Source organism: Sinohyriopsis cumingii, chromosome 4 (assembly GCF_028554795.1).
Source record: "Sinohyriopsis cumingii isolate HCF-2022 chromosome 4, ASM2855479v2, whole genome shotgun sequence".
Lineage (NCBI taxonomy): Eukaryota > Metazoa > Mollusca > Bivalvia > Unionida > Unionidae > Sinohyriopsis > Sinohyriopsis cumingii.
This window is the reverse complement of record NC_142964.1, coordinates 114769749-114784664: the sequence shown is the minus strand read 5'-3', so window position 1 is coordinate 114784664 and position 14916 is coordinate 114769749.

Sequence of the window (14916 nt, the reverse complement as noted above, 5' to 3'; positions counted from 1 at the left end):
ATGCATTTGTCTATTTTAAAATGATGTGCTCTGCTTATTTATCGACATATGTCATGTTCTGTGACAATCTTTATAACGTTTAGAAAATCTAACATTAGTGGAACATCTGTATTACTCTCATTACTGGTATATCTGTTAAAAAGCTATAATTCAAGCAAAAGAGTTACTTACATAGGAAATGAAAAAAAGGTAAGTTTGATTTCTTTGGTTCCACCTTCTAGTAGCATATATTGACTGATAACGTGAAGATGAATTTGATTTTCATTGTGTTACGTCATTAGTTAGATGATTAGTAGCTTCTGTTGTTATACTAATAAATGTTTGTTTCTGCTCAAAATTTTTTAAATTAATTTTAGATTTCAACCAATTGTTTGTGCAGTTTGAAAAAACTGTAGCTTACTTCAACTGTTCGTGCTGCATTCAGAATTATATCTCCCACAATTCTTATTTATGTCATTCAAATTCGATATGAAACTTAATACTGATAACACCTTGGCTTACTGTGACTCTCAACGTTTTTTATCGTTATGTAACGTCGTTATGGCCTACGACACCATAAAGACCCTAATTAATATTGGATATCAAGAAAGATTTAACCACCTTTATATTGCAATCATTGGAAGCATCATTAAAACATCATATAGAAAACAACGGAAGAATGAATCCGAATGCAAACATTGTGTTAAGCATTGGTCCTCATTTTACCGAATTTGGGAATATGAATTTGCTAATTATAAAACAAATTTATAGTTATTATTACCTTTGTATTATGCTATAGAAAATGTTGTTGTTGTTGTTGTTGTAGTGTTTAACGCCATTTTTCAGCACACGATAGGCTATACATGGTGGCCAGTATTAATGGTGGAGGAAGAACCCAGGAAAACCCCGGAAAGAACCACCGACCCACGAGAAGCTACTGGCAAGCTTTCTCACATACCGACATTGGCTGAATCCGAGACTCGAACCCACGCAGGCAGAATGATATAGAAGAAAAGATGAGGAAGATCTTTCCTGACAATTGAACGACACACGCAAGCAGACACAAGACACAAACAAACACACACACACACACACACACACACACACATATATATATATATATATATATATATATATATATATATATATATATATATATATATATATATATATATATATATATATATATATATATATATATATATATATATATATATATATACCAAGATTTTATAGTACAATATGTTTGTTTTTCAAATATTTTATTCAATCACAATACTATAGGAGAGCTACTGCCTCGCAGGCTTCCCAGATGACAACGTTAAGTTAAAGAGCTAAAAGTTATCTGCCCACTTAGATTGAAGTTAGAGTGATTTCCTATTAATACGGTGATTGTCGCCAAAATCCCGTTGAGAGTTTCCACATCGAAGGGAAGTATAACCGAGCTATCAATTGCCACTGTAATATTCTCTTTCTTCGACTACAAAATTTCTCGCGTTTTAGTGTTATCACTTTTCGTCTTCACATACTTAATCGCCTTTGGTCCATACCTGCACCAATCGCGAGGGCGTTAACTAATATTGTAACTATTAATACGTATGGGTCTGGTACGTGATGAGAAAAAAATAGTTTAATATTGTTGTATAATGTCCGCTACGTCCAGATACATACAGGTAAATGTTCTATATTAACTCTGGCTTGGAGTACACTTCATAGTCATATACATGACCCGTTACTGATTTTACCTATATATAACGTGACTGGACCTTTTCTACAGGTAACATTGGCTAACCATGGGTATTGTAGCTTCTGCTTTGTAAGTATCAATAATGACGCTTCTGGCTCTTTTGTGCAGGTCTTATGTGAACTTTAGAAAACCCATTTCTTTCACTGTATTGCCTCCGCAGTGGTCGGAAAAATACAGGTTATTTTTATATAGATGGTTTATTCATAGCGTCCTTCATTCATTTAGTTGGTATATATAGATCGAGATCGGGACAACGTCATTTCAGCCAAAGTAGCCATGTTCCTTAACGACTGGACTGGGCCATTTAACTCTAATTGCAACGAGTCACTACCACAATCGATCATGAAGCATCAGCCAATAGAACTACGACATTATCTAGATCCACGACTCGCATAGTGCCTCTAGGCAATTCCTGCGTAGCATGCCCACCTTAGAGTCTTTCAGTAGGAGGAAAACGGCATGCCTTCTTCCACCCGATTCACACCGGTAAACATAGAGGTCAAATATACTATAGCAGCTATGAACTAACAATAGGTGGGATGAGATGCAAGTTTCGCAACCTTCACCTTTCTTAAGACCATCATTGGCTAAGCTACGTTCGCAACCTTAATCATCTAATCTACTCCTAAAACATCAGGTTGACGAAAACCCGCAACAAACCACCAAGGATACATTCTTTCTTTCTATGACAGTCTCGGCTAGAGCAGAGGGATTTGCAAGGCAACCAACAAAATGTGTCATGGACTTCCCTAGAGCACATACCCCTGACGCAGTCCTAACAAATTTACAACCGTCGAAAATTACAGTTATCCCGAAATAAAGTGGAAAGATGCAAATGGAATTCGATTATTTACGTCAATGTTTCCACGAGAAGCGCTTTATTTCAAATGATATACTTAAACATTACTGCAGATCCTGATGGGCTGTACACTCCAATCTTAGCTGCTGAATGAAGAAGATTTGCCGTTGCACTATATGGATCCGACAAGTAGTTTCCGGAGGACCATGCATCACATTCAGCGCATCTCCTTTTTTGCCGAGAATCCCTTCTGCTATAAAAGTTGCACTTATAACTTCGTCTTCAAACTAAGCACAATGAGTCAACCATTTTACGATCTTTGGTTCATGAAGGAATTGAACAACACGTTCTAAATGCAGTCAATTGGGAAACTACGCAATCAGTGTGGACGTTAAAGAGGCATGTCGTCACGTTCAGGCTCATACGAGTATAATAAGTTGTGATTTGCCTACACAAATAGTCAACAAAACAGCAGGCTAGTATAATTTGGAGCAAAAACATCATATCACTCGTTAGTCTCCTCCTGATTCACATTCGTCTTGTCTCCAAAAACATTCCCGTCAACGTACCATTTCATGAATTTGGTAAATCAGGCGAGGAACTCCACATTGAAATAAACAGCGTTTGTCTCCACAGAAACGAGAATTTAATTAGTACAATGATATATTCCAAGACTATAGGGAACAATCCATCTGGTAGAGAATTTCCCACCTGCTTGGTTTTGCTCAATGCGTCAGCGGAAGCCTTAGTACTAGGTTGCCTTTATAGACTCCCATTTCAGTAAACGTTTTGTATAAATGGAGTCCGAACCTTTTAATATCACCAACAGTCACATTTGACACAATATGAGGTTGCATCTCGAAGGCAGGGAAAACGCACTGTGCTTGCGTCAGGGATAGCCCTGCGAGTACAACAATCATTGAGTATGGGAGCACAAAGGACTGGGGGTGTGGTGGAGTTGGGGGGGGGGTAGGGTGAGTAAGTCTCCTACCATTTCGGGATGCCATATGAGTATGGCCTCCTCAGGATCATTATTTACATATCAACATTTGCGAAATTAGAAACATTTTAATAGCTTTGAAAGCTTGTCATTGGTGACTGGAGAACCTACAAGGGAATGGAGTTTACATTCTATCTTCTGTCAGACAACTCCAATACAGTGACATGTCTCAAACAACAAGGCAGAACCAAGTGTCCAGACAGTTGTATTCTTGTTTTGGGCTTTGTAAATTGGTATCATCAACGACAAATCCAAGTCCATGTTTGAGATTTACTAGTCTGGCTAATGTATCGGCGAACCCATTGTCAGGAAGAATGAAATAATACAAACGGAATGGTCTCTTCATCCCTCGGTTTTTACTCAATAGTTGCATGATGGGACCAATCTATGGTGGACCTATTCGCAACAAGGTCGAATCCCGAAATCCAAACCTTTGTCTCACTAAACGGGACTTCCAAATGCATGGATAATCCATGTTCTTTCCATAGATTGGAATATCAATCTCTTTGTTATCCAACACATCAGGTTTGAAAGTTGCTACCACAATCAAAAGGAGTCGATCAAATGGACATCTTGGATTAACCTCATCAATCTCGCATTAGAAACGCCACGAATCAAGATGTTCCCTCATTGGCGTTAACAAACCAGGACGGCAGTGTGTCATCCCAGCTAAGAGTCACTGAACCTGCATGTCTAATTCTTATTAAAATGCACCCGTAGGAACAAACTCTTATTACAAGAAATGGTGACGATTCTCTCAAGTGAGATCGCCCATCGAACCACAGACAATTTAATATATTATTTTTCACAGAAGAATACGTTATACCACTACAGACATTGATACTTCATAGCTATCTTGCTATGACGAGAATAGGTTATCACAAATCGCAAACAGAAATTAGCATTCCACGATCACTAGCACACTGAGTTATCATGGAAGAAAGGATATGTCCCATGCTGTCTCCTTTTTTATTATCAAGAACTTGCTACCGTTCATAGGTAATCATACTTCGGTAATAGTTCCGGTCTCCTCTGGACTATCTACAGTACCCAGTGCGAACTCGGAAGTGGCTTTTTAGGAAGATTTAAGAGCCGTTACCTCAGAAGAAGGAAAGGAAGACATATCAATAGAAGCTTTCGTCTACAATTGTGGTTTTGCTTTAGTTTTTACTAGAATAATTTTCTTGTTTTAAAACAACATCCATCTGTGCCATTAATCTGTTTTTTTTAGTAACCGTACTCTTTCAGCACAATTGGCAACTTCATCTGCGGCCTAGAAGAACACTATTTCTGGTATATTTACCTGACGAAATATACCGCAATTACTTTTAGTTTGTATCGTTTGAAATATATCTTTAACACACAAAAAACTACATTAGGCTTAGAACACGTCCTCATAATGTTCCCACATTGCAATTAAAATATGTTGTTTGTCCATTTGTTTATTGTCTATGGTTTTTCAAATAAGAATATGTACTTTTAGAACTTATAAAATATTTGCATCAGTGCCTTACTATACATGAGAAAGACCTTGTTTTTTTTTTATGTCGCACACGATCGAAACCTTGAGAACGATCACAAGTACACAATTAAAAATATTACCAGATTTCAGTATATACTATTGCATGCGAATTGAATATGTTATCACAAGTATTGTAGTGTTTTCTATAGTCTACCTGAAAATAGCCTGTAAAATAATTGCTTTGCGCTCATCTATGCAGCCGTTTGTTCAAAATATGTAATTTATTTGCACAGTGCATTTATTAGAAACATTCCTCTGTAACTATTAGGGTAATTTATATTACCATTACGAAATATTTGACCTATTATACTTTTTGATCACTCCTTTGGAAATTTCCCCATGTCGAATATCTTATTAAAAACCTTATTAGGAAGGAACAATGCAGGGTATAGGCCACTAAAACAGATGACCTGATTTTTATCGGGACCAATAATTTATTTTTTTCAAAGGACGAATGCTATCAGTTATTTCTTGATTTGCAATCGGTTTATTCCTTTCGAAATTGTAATTCTTTTTTTTCGCAATACCCTCATATCACCCATATTTTCGTCTGGAAGAAAAATTAATAAGAAACAAAAATATTTCATCCACTCTTTTTACTTTAGATTCACTTGCTTTTATCATGTTATAGTAATTTTACTGCCAAAACATCGTTATTATACTAATATAACTTTCACAGAGGTTCCAGACAATGACATTTTCAATTGACACACTCTTTTAAACGGGCTTCTTCTGTGAACGTATGAGTTTAGACGAATAATTTGGTTTGTAGATCTATATTTTCTAACAAATTGAAATTTCGCCTGTTTTCCATTACGACATTTTTATCTCACAATTGGGAAGGTAACCTCTTTGGCAAAAAAATGATCTTGGTAACTGCATTTAAGCACAGAAATGTGTACGCAATCGTTGATATTTAAATGTAGTAAACTGGCTGTTTGTTCGACATGTTTAATACACTTATATTCAAATGTTTGTAGAGAAGATTCCTAATTTGTGTCTTTCAATCGAAGGTACATATATGTACCATCTGACACAATATTAGACTTTCACAGCTAATGTGGGTTTCGTTAAGAAACAATGACCTTATAATTTTAGAAAAGAAATTCGCTCTTAAGAAAACTTAAAAGTACCCTGTAAAAAAGAATGTAATGTTACATGAAACAGAACATTATAATTATTATCCATGTATATCTATACCTTGCTTGATAAGAATACTCAGGGGCCCCGAGTGGCCGAGTGGTCTAAAGCGCTCACCGTTCCGGATCACTGCCATCTCACCTCTGTCTGCGTGGGTTCGAGTCCAAGGCTCGGCTAGCGTAGGTACGTGGGAAAGCCTGCTAGTAACTTCTCGTGGGTCGGTGGTTCTTCCCTGGGTTTTCCTGGGTTCTTCCTCCACCAGTGATACTGGCCGCCATGTATAGCCTATCTTGTGCTGAAAAATGGCGTTAAACCCTAGAACAACAACAACAACAACAATAAGAATACTCACATACCTACAGATTGTATTGATCAGGCACACATATTATAATTTTACACTTATCAACTCATATAGCCACCTTGGTGTAAAAACATGAAGTACTATATGAAGTACTTTATGCAAAGATTTTTTCTTCCCGATTTGCTTGAGAATGAGATGTCATTTCTGGAGGCGAAGACGGTATTTGGTTTTGAAGTTTGTGCAAATCAGATACAGGGAAAGATACATAATTGCATTGACTCGGGATTCAGGGAAACGTTGTTTCTTTTGTAGTCGCCGATAGAATATACATTAAGTCCGAGTCTTGTTGCATGCATTCTTAAGTGTGGGGGTGTGTGATTTGGATTTTTAATGTAGTTTTAACAATTGTTCAGTCATATCGCTACAATGTCTGCAGTGTGGCAGTTTATAGTGATGTAGCATGATTATCCTGACGCCAGGCCGACCAGTCCAAACACTAACCTCTTAATGCTAAGCGCTAAGAGAGGCAGCTGCTCGTACCATTTTTATAAGTCTTTGGTATGACTCGGCCTGGGATCGAACCCACGACCATCGAAGGCGGACGCCCTAACCACTAGTCCACCGGAGCGGCGATTCCTTAATGAATATAATGTGTTTTTTATGAAGCTCGTTTTATTTAGATCATTACCTTCTTAATTGTTTCTGCCATATACACTGCTATACTGTATTAAAACTTTTACTCTTAAATAAATGCTCATTATTGTGTGTTTTGCAAACGTTTCAGCGACAAATCTTAAGTTCTAGTATTGACTAAAAATGTAGAAACGTCCTGACTAAATTATACTCACTGCGATGCCATTCGATCCGTGGCCAAAGTCATGTTAGTATGTCACGTCAACAACTGGTGATCCCGAATAATTTTCTAAATGAAGAATGTTTGGAAAAGCGTAACCCCAGTTCTCTGAAAATAGTGCACGGTTTATTCCAATGTCCATAGCTCCATTGTTAGCCAAAGGTGGATATTTGAACCTCGGCTAGAAGTAATATTGAGGTGAAAATAAATTGCATGGTATCCTCTGGAAGGACATCAACACTGTAAATCTGGGCCATAAGAAAGAATAAAAATAAACTCAAAGTCGTTATGCTGTTTAATCACGTCGAATCTCCCAAGTAATCCTACATGTGAACCCTTAAGTTTAATACATGTTCACCTCTTCGCCCTCTTAAGACCCTAGAAATTAAAGAAACTGTCATCTTAACCAACGTGAGTAATTCTTGGAACATCGTTTGAACTATTGGACATGGTACGAAAACAATATTACAATATAAGCACAGGGAACGGTATTGCATAATAAAAGGTTGTAAAGAGTATGAACACTAGCCAGTAAAAATAAACAATACTGGACAGTACATGCCGGTAGTGTGATATAGTAAGAAACAGTACTCTGAACCGATAACAAAGAAATGGTTTGATTGGTTATTCACAAACGTTGAAAACTTAGTCGAATTTTAATAGAATTTACGATGCGTAGATTAACATTTAAAATGTGACTTAAAGCAGAAACCAGAATTCATATTCAGGTAGTGAGACTCTGAAAAGCTTTATTAAACGGTACAAATCGTATCGTACACTACAAACCAGTACAGAGAATAACTGACGATTGACGGAAGGTTAAAAATGGTCCAATAGATGAACCATTCGAAATGAAATGGAAAATTAATCTCGTTTTCCAATAGTTTTCAGGTCAGACACAAACACTGAATGTTCATGTGAGTATTCTAGCAGTTTAGAAACATAAAATACCATCCAAAACGAAACATTTCATCTCTAACGATTGTTTCATAAAAATAGCTCTTTCATATCAAAATCAAGTTATGTTCTATTATAGCGAAAAGGTCATTATTGATATAATTAATACGTGATTTTGTAGAGATGCAAATTACCAAACAGCGTTGAATGGCATATTTTGTTTTTGTTTCGATGCGACAGTCAAAAAAATATACTAAAAGATATATTTTTGTATCTTCAAAACTACGAAGCTGTTTTAAATGAGAGCCACATACAATATTTGACAATTGCCCAATTTATTCCAAAACGGTTATTTCAATGTCATCAACATGTCCGTATCATTTCATATTTAAATCGTTTTATAATATCAATTTTAAGTTTATGTCTTTAAAATTGTGATCATTATTTCCTATGGTATTAACAGATCAACTGCTTTTGAAATGTGAAATTTTGTTAATATCTTGGCCAAAAGAGGCCACACGTTTCTACAATCGTAACTAATAGCTGCAAGATCTGTAGCAAATTTTCAACTTTTTTTAAAAAAACAGCTCCTTTAAATTTTCTCATAATAGTAACTTTTCTGTCAAGTATTACGCCACATTTTAACTATGGAAGTTATTTTCTCTAAATCTGTTAAATATCAACTCTATATGTGCTTTTTATGCTTTCATACCTTTTGTGAAATTTCATTTAATTTAGGTTTGTGTTTTGCATATTTTGCTCTGCTCTTTCATGTCCTTTACACAACTATCATACAATACTATGTCTTATTCCAGTGATTTTATTGCATAATCTATTACTTCCATCACAGTTATATACTCCCTTAATTCTCCGTCCTTTTAATCACTGGACAACTTATAAACATCTTTCTAAATGCTTTTCTAGTATATGAATTTCATTCAAAAATTAATATTTCCCATTACTATTAATTCTCTATGTATTTCTCTTACATTATTTCAAAACGTCGTTTGTCAAGGGTTTTGTCCGAATTGTGTTTATATTTGGTCCTTTCCCCTTATTTTCTAATCTTTCCCAGACTGAAGACTTAAGAAATAGCTTCCATCTGTTTGTGCAGCTACATAGTTAGGTGATACTATGTTCAATGGTACAACCTTTGTTGAAATTTATATTATTTCATTGTATCAAATTCATACAATTATCTGCCTTTTATGTACATGTGAAATTTGCTTAGTTTATATTGAACTTCATTTATGTTTAAAATGCTCTTTATACTGATCCACGAAAAGGAGGTAATTCTATACATCCTTCTATTGAAAGGTTCGAAATAGCTAAGTATAGCTAGCTATATATTTTTTTTTATAGATTTATTATATTCATTCTCATCGTTTGCATAATCTTTATTGCATACGTCATTAAAATCTTCAACTTACATACTATCAAATTTTGCATAATTTAATTACATGAAGAACATCTTCATATTATTCACGTTTCTCAGAGGAAAGATGTCAAGCGCATAAATCTAAAAGTAGAAGAATACAAACAGGAATATAACACCAGTGTAGAAAGTTGTACATGCACGTAAATAACTGATAAACATTTAACTAACAAGGGGTTGGATGAAAGGGATTGAACACAAATCAACAAAGAAAGAAGAAACTTCGTAAATGTTGAATCAAATCATTTATAAGATAATGAATAGATTTCTCGAAAATAAAACTTTGATCGCAGTGCAGACAGGCTTCGAACTAGATTGCTAAATAACAAACGGAATTATATATTTTATTTTTATTTTTATTTTATTTTTTGTTCTTGTCTCGTATTGTTCTGTTTAATGCTAAAGACAGCTTCGATAACTAAATGCTAGCTTGATAACTTTTATAACTTTTGAGCATACTTATTTTATAAAATGAACACAGGAAGCCAGGTACGATCCTAATCAGAACTTTGAAAGCTATTCTAATCAAAGCGTTGACACTGTTGAGCAGCAGAGATTAAAACTGCTAAATTGTAAATGCCATCAGTAATAAAATTATTAGCTCTCAAAGATTACATTTTAAGTGTGTTCTTTTTCTGATGCATTCTATATTTTTGTCTGGTTTCGCCAGCTAACATATATCGCATGTTCGATAAGCGAAAACAAATTTTGTTTTTTGAGGGTCATAAATGTTAAAAGCAAAACAAGGGATAAAGTCGTCAATTCATCAATAGTTCAGTCTTCTTGCGATTTATAACCACATCAACGCGTACATGATTTAGTGCTTTGTTTTACGGACTGCAAATTTATATTTCTTGTCAGGTAAATTAATTTTTATAATTTCACTCTTTCGGACATTTGTTTTCATGTTTTTGCTTAAATGTTTTCCGTCTACTTTTTCTTGTACTTTTTCATAACATTACAGAGGTGCAAGATACAATTACAAAACAAGACATGTTAGTATGGCGACAGCTGCTGGAGGAATGGGTGTTCAGGTGTTTCAGGAATAGCTGCAGGATTTTTGTCGAGCGTTTTCGTGTTTTGCTGCATCTTTGCTAGGTTTTCTTCCATATGTATGTATGTATGTATGTATGTATGTATGTATGTATGTATGTATGTATGTGTGTGTGATTTGGATTTTTTACGTAGCTTTAACACTTTTTCAGTCATATTGCCACGATGTCTGCAGTGTGACAGTTTATAGTGATTTCTAGCACTGGGTCATCATGCCGCAGACATGTAGCATGATGTCCCACCCAGTCACATTATCCTAACACCAGGCCGACCAGTCCTAACACTAACCTCATAATGCTGAGCGTCAAGCGAGGCAGCCGTAAGTACCATTTTTGTAAGTCTTTGGTATGACTCGGCCGGGGATCTAATCCACGACCTTCCGCTTCCGAGGCGGACGCTCTAACCACCATGCCACCGGAGCGGTTGTATGTATGTATGTACGTACGTACGTACGTACGTATGTATGTATGTATGTATGTATGTATGTATGTATGTGTGTATGTATTTATGTATGCAGGTGAATGTATATATGTATGTATGTATGACTGACTGACTGACTGACTTTATTTCCTCTTCAGAGGAGATTTCATTCAGGTAATTTTTCGTTAATACAGAAAAAGATAGTAACACAGCTTGACATCAATGGACTTACAGTACACTATATATATATATATATATATATATATATATATATATATATATATATATATATATATATATATACACACACATATATTCATACATATATACATACATACACACACATACACACACACATATATACACACATATACATACATGCATACAAGGGCCACGAGTGGCCGAGTGGTCTAAAGCGCTCTCCGTTACGGATCACTGCCATCTCACCTCTGTCTGCATGGGTCCGAGTCATGGATTCAGCCAATATTGGTATGTGAGAAAGCTTGCCAGTAGCTTCTCGTGGGTCGTTGGTTCTTTCCGGGATTTTCCCGGGTTCTTCCTCCATCATTAATACTGGCCGCCATGTTTAGCCTATCGTGTGCTGAAAAATGGCGTTAAACCCTACAGCAACTACAACAACAACAGCACATGCATACTAATACATATACATATACATACATATATATACATAGATACACACACACACACACACACACACACACACACACACACACACACATATATATATATATATATATATATATATATATATATATATATATATATATATATATATATATATATATATATACATAACCATAAACGTAAAGAAAACGCAATATCTAAACACATGAGTGAGAGAACTCATTGCAAACGATATATATACGCAACATAGATTAAGAGTGAAAAATAAAGGAATTAGAATTATTTACATTCGACTGTAACGATTTAAATGGATTATCATGTTCTATCTCACTTAGAGCACATGTAGATAATTTATAAGATCGAAATGAAATGGGTCCATTTCCCTAATTTACTGAACAAGCATAGTATCAAATATCGTTTTCAAGTTCATTTGTTCTTCTGTACATTGTGTCTATTCCATCAGCTACCACACACATGAATGCCTGCCATGATTGATCATCCATAGAATCAAAGATGTCCACTCTCTTGTCCAGAAGAATATGAAGTAATGAGTCTTTGTCCTGACATAAAAGCCAGTGCGAGTCTAGAATGTCTATTGCATATATTATTTTTTCAAACATAGTATTGCGTTCGTCGTTTAGGGCTTGGCAGTTTAATAACATATGCTTGGCTCTGTCTGTATTCAATCTCTTGCAGAGTTTACATTTATATTCATTCTCTGTTGAAATTGAACACATAGTTAAATAGGCAATGCTACCGAAACTCCAAGTTTTATTAGGAAAACATTTACCAAGCTTCCAGATAGCAAGTGGTTGGAGACTAGTATGGACACTTGCAAAATGTAAAGTTCAGGTCTCATTTCAAGTTTAGATCTCCACAATGATTCTTCGCAGCAGTGAACTGACGCTTCAATATTCTTCCTCCAGACTGGTTTCGGGACAGAATATAGGGTGTTCACGTATAGGTGGAACAAACCGCGAAGCTGGTGTTTCAAAAGAACACGATATATATCTTTAACAAAACATACGCTCTCGCTCTCGTGCATCAGGAAGTAAGAATTCTTTTGTTGAATATAATTTTCCATGCTAGTGAACCATTAGCTATGCAGATTTTATTGAAGAAACCTAATTTGATTTTATCTACATATCCCTCAACTGACCACAGTCCAAGACTGCTAATTGTTGTTTCTGTAGAAGAACGCTGATCAAGCCCTATAATTCTTCTTGCAGCTTTTCTTTGACATACTTCTAGATCATATACCTGTGACTGGCTCAAGTTGGACCATAATTCGCATCCATGTGTCATTGCAAGTAGTACTATTTGTGACCATATTTTAGTACTATTAATTTGATTCATTCCATCCTTTTTAATGCCAGTCCCAACAAGGGAATAAAATAATGATCTTCCTTTATCACAAGCATTTTTCACTGCAGCAGTGTTAGAATGATATGTGGAGAGAGCAAACCCAGCATAGGTTCTAGAAGAGACTAAAAGAATCCTTTTATCTCCGAGCATGAACATATATTTTTGTATGATTTTTTGCTCCGAAAATATGACAATATTGCTTTTATCAGCATTATACCGGAGTCTCTACTTCGATGCATAGTCATGGAGGTTGCGAAGTAAAGGACACATACCATTAAATGACGAAGATAGCAAGGACGTGTCATCCGCCAGTAAAACAAAGGGGATACCTAAGGTACCAACTTGTATTCCAGATTTTGTTGACTCCGGCAAGGATATTAGATCATTTATCATGACTAAGAATAGCCATGCTGATAGCGTTCTTCCTTGTCCTACCCCTTGATTGACTGAGTATGGTTTCGAATGATGCCCGTTGAGCAGAACAAGGGCCATAACTTCCCGAAGAGAATGTTTAATCAATTTCCACTGTTTTCCCTTTACTCCGAGATAGAATAGCTTATAAAATAGGCCATCATGCCATACCGTATTAAAGGCCTTCTCATTGTCAAGGAATGCAGCAGAAATCCCTGTTGTAATGGGTGAGGGAAATTGATCCTTTCACTAAAAAGAATTAGCCTTTTCAACAATATTTTTTCAAATACTTTTTAAAAAACGGGAACGATTGAGATATCTCTATAGTTATTTATATCTAGTCTGTCTTTTTTCCCACCTTTAAAGATAGGTATAACATTTACAGTTTTGAAGTAGTCAGGATAGGTTTCCAAGGAAATTACGCTATTATACACTTTGCACAAAATAGAACTAATCGATTGACAGGCAAACATTAAATGCTCTGCATATATTTTATCTTGTCCACATGATTTATTTTTCTTCAGCTCTCGTACAGCCTCTTCAATGTCTTTCTGTAATATGGTTTCACACATATCCTTATCTGCTCCGTCATCAACATTTGAATCCACGATATTCTTAGTTTTGTTTCTAATTTCAGCTGCAAACGATTTGTTAAAATGACTATCTGGTATTTCAGTACCTAAAATTTTAAAATGCTGGCGCCACGCGTCACGAATCAAATCACGGTCCCGTATTATTTCTCCTTCTACTTTTAGTTCAGAAATATCTTGTCTCTGTCCGTTCTTATAAAGTCTTACTATTCTGTAGAATTTCCCTACATCCAGTTCTGCAGCTTTTTCCAGCTCATTGAATTGTTCTTGTTCGTACTGGTCTTTTGCCTTGTTTAATTGGTTTCTGAATTTTCTTTCCGCATTTTTATATTCTGCATAAGTTTAAAATTGTGTACCACGTGGCCGTTCTTCTTTTATCCATAACGCTCGTTTTCTTCTCATCTCTTTATGTAGTTCAGCCACATTAATAAATTTCTAGTAAGGTTTTAAGTGTGGCAGGAAGGTTTTCTTTGGAAGAATTTTGTCAGCTGTATTGCGTAAAACAGTCGCAACAGTAACTAGGGCGTTTTGTACGTCTGAAATGTTGTGTAAAAATAGCTCCACTGAGTTTAAGTGCTCGTTGGTTTCACTTCTGTACCGCTCTTGCTCTTCTGAAGAAGCTTTGCGCCAGTTGATTGTAACTGGATATCTGGAGAATGTTGATTCCAGGAGTTCGTCTGGAACTAACAACTCTGCTCGTGCAGGTAAATGATCAGATAGATTGAGATGATGGTCATCTTCAATATTGGCACTACGGAC